General features: G+C 42.5%; 1 protein-coding gene across 1 annotated transcript in view; it reads right to left on the bottom strand.

Moving 5' to 3' along the window:
• Positions 1–437: 437 nt before the first annotated feature.
• adamts9 (ADAM metallopeptidase with thrombospondin type 1 motif, 9) overlaps positions 438–2,767 on the bottom strand; it is a 58,770-nt gene continuing 56,440 nt past the window's right edge. The window contains exon 40 of the mRNA XM_016681500.1: positions 438–522. The gene's annotated coding sequence lies outside the window, so the exon portion shown is untranslated. The remainder of the gene's footprint in view (positions 523–2,767) is intronic.

Genomic DNA, 2,767 nt, shown 5'->3' with positions numbered 1-2,767 from the left:
GATGAGAGACTCACAGCTTCAAGCAAATAACTCCTACTCTGACCGCCAGGGCTTGGGTTAGCAAGTTTCTTTAGAATAAATAGACCTAATTTAATTCACGTCACTCAAATTAGATGCTTCTATATCCACATTTAAACCCAAGACGCAACAAGATGTTTCTTAAAGTGACAGACTGAAATAGAAGGAAAAAAAATCCTGGATGAGCCATTGATGACTCAAGTGTCAGAGTACAACAGTCCATCTCCATAGAAACGGGACTGAGCAGCAACAGACAGAAAACAGAAAGAAAGGGGGCGGGGGTGGGGTGGCGGGGGACGCACGCGCTACATTAAACAACAACAAAAAGCTGCGTGCATCACCAGAACCGGAAATGTAAATCACGCAGGATAAAAGCAAAGCAAACAAAAACAAACAGATGTGGGTGAACTTTGTGTCATCCTCCCCTCCAACCTACCGATCTGCTGGAATCTCTCCTCTTGTAGCTGCGGCTCAACATGACGCGCTGATCCCAGAACAGCACAGGTCAGTTTCCTGTCTTTCCACGTAAAAGCGCGTAAAAACTGAAACTTAAAAAAGGGGCCCGTTCGCTGGGAAAGCTCCCCAAAGTTTAATACCTATTTAAAAAGAAAAAAAAAAACGCTTCCAAAACCGGGCTGCGGGCTCAGTCCAAACAAGCTCCGTCTTTAATGAATGGAGTTCCGGTAAGCAGCTCCACCCTGCAGCTCTTCAGCCAATGAAAGGCCTGCTTTTCACCAGGACAAACTATAATTAGGAGATTCACTAGAGATGCTGCTAGTGAATTACAGAGTACATTAGTTCCTTCTCCGACCAAGACCTGTTATTGAAGGAATAAAAACCCTTTCTCCTTTAAAGAATATGCTACCACGATTTGCTCCATCTTGAAAGTCTGGATCACTTTTACAGCAGGTATTACTGGCAAACAATGTATTTCACTCGGACAACAAGGAAATGCATAATTGTGAAGTGGATCAAATATATTCATGGCCATCAAGTTTGTTTAGATGTGGTTTTATAAATTAAAAAAATAAAATAAAAGTTATTCAGGTAAATAAACCAGCTTCACTGTCCCTGCTGAAGAAAAGGATTCCCACAGCATCACCTTGTCTCACAGAGTTTTATAACACTGGGTTACAAATAGGGTTGTCACCCGTCCCATAAAATACGGAATCGTCCAGTATTTGGTTAAATGTTGCGTCCCGTATTGATACGGGGCGCGATTCGTTACGGGACGCGATTCGTTCCGTATTTCTATAAATGTCCTATAGACACGCCTATCACACACATATCAACATTAAGTGCAACAATAATGACCAAAATAAAACACTGGTGGCGAGAGCTAAAGGACCACAGAACGCTACGGACCGACGCTGTTGTCACGGTTGCCTAGAAACGGACAATACTCAGCCGCGGTAAGGTGCTATGAACCAGGGTCTTTTTAAAACGTCCTTGACCCGATACTCCACCGTCCTTAGAAGCAAAACCTCTTGTAAAGATACATAAGTGAGTGGGAATAATGTTTGCGAGGAGGAATACAGACAATTTTTAAAAATGTGTCCATCGTGGCGCATGGTGATTACACAGCAAATTCAAAAGTCTTAGATTTCCAGTGTAAGTGTTGTATGTTAAAAACAACATGAGTGTTATTGAGTCTTAGTTTCCTTAACACTCCAAAGAGTTAAAAAAAAGCAATCCAGTCCAGTGTTGATTTCTAACTTAACACCAACAGTCTAAATCAGTGGTCCCCAAACTTTTTCCTGTGAGGGCCAAATAACTTTTCCTTTCTCTGGTGGGGGGCCGGAGATTGTTGACGGGGGTGCGCGTTTCTCGATTGATTTTTACCGAGAAAGCACATGGGCAAAACCCATGAGTGAAACGGTCACTGAGACTGACTAGTATATATTTCATTGAGGGAATGTAACTATATTAATTTCTCATATGTTAACATAAAGGCTCGTTTTGAAGTAGGCTATAAGCTGCTACTTACAGGCATTGCTTCGAAGAACTCGACCTGGAATGCGGCGTTTAGAACAGACACGTGTGTTCATCTGCTCTACCGCTAGCAAACAACCGTACTGATTAAATAACATAAGTCAAGCAGTTCCCTAAAAGTCCAACAGATGGCAGCAATGCGCCCCACAATTTACAGGACACACTTCCTGCTAAAGAGCCCCCTGGTGGTTGAAGAAAAATCCATATATAAACCGGAAAATACAATAAATGAAAAAAAATCTGAATACTCTCTGGTATTGTTCAGGGGGCCCGACCAAATGTGGAGACGGGCCGGATCCGGCCCGCTGGCCGTAGTTTGGGGACCCCTGGTCTAAATCAACACTCAGTCTGGTGTTGATTTAGAAATCAACATCAGACAGTTCCTCCCACAATTGTAACATCACTTCAGTGAAGGATGCCAGAACATGCTGGACCATTGGCTTGATCTATGCCACAGGTGTCAGGGCCACTGTCCTGCTGCATCACACCTGAATAGAATAATTAGGTGATTAGCAGGACTCTGGAGAACATATCTACACAATGAGGAGGCAATTGAGCCGTTTGACTTGTCTTTTGTACCTGTGACACATCTAAAAACTGCCAAAATGTTGGTGACTGAAGCCTGTTATGATGACTCCAACACATTTCTTCAGACAGGTTGGCACGACTTTTAATGCTGTCCAAAAAAATTTCTATAAGCTGACTAATTTCTTTAGTAATTATTTCTGACTTTTTTATGCTTTATCTTGTAAACCAG

Source organism: Poecilia formosa, unplaced genomic scaffold (genome assembly GCF_000485575.1).
Source record: "Poecilia formosa unplaced genomic scaffold, Poecilia_formosa-5.1.2 Scaffold283, whole genome shotgun sequence".
NCBI classification, from domain to species: domain Eukaryota; kingdom Metazoa; phylum Chordata; class Actinopteri; order Cyprinodontiformes; family Poeciliidae; genus Poecilia; species Poecilia formosa.
This window is presented reverse-complemented; position numbering and strand designations above follow the sequence as displayed.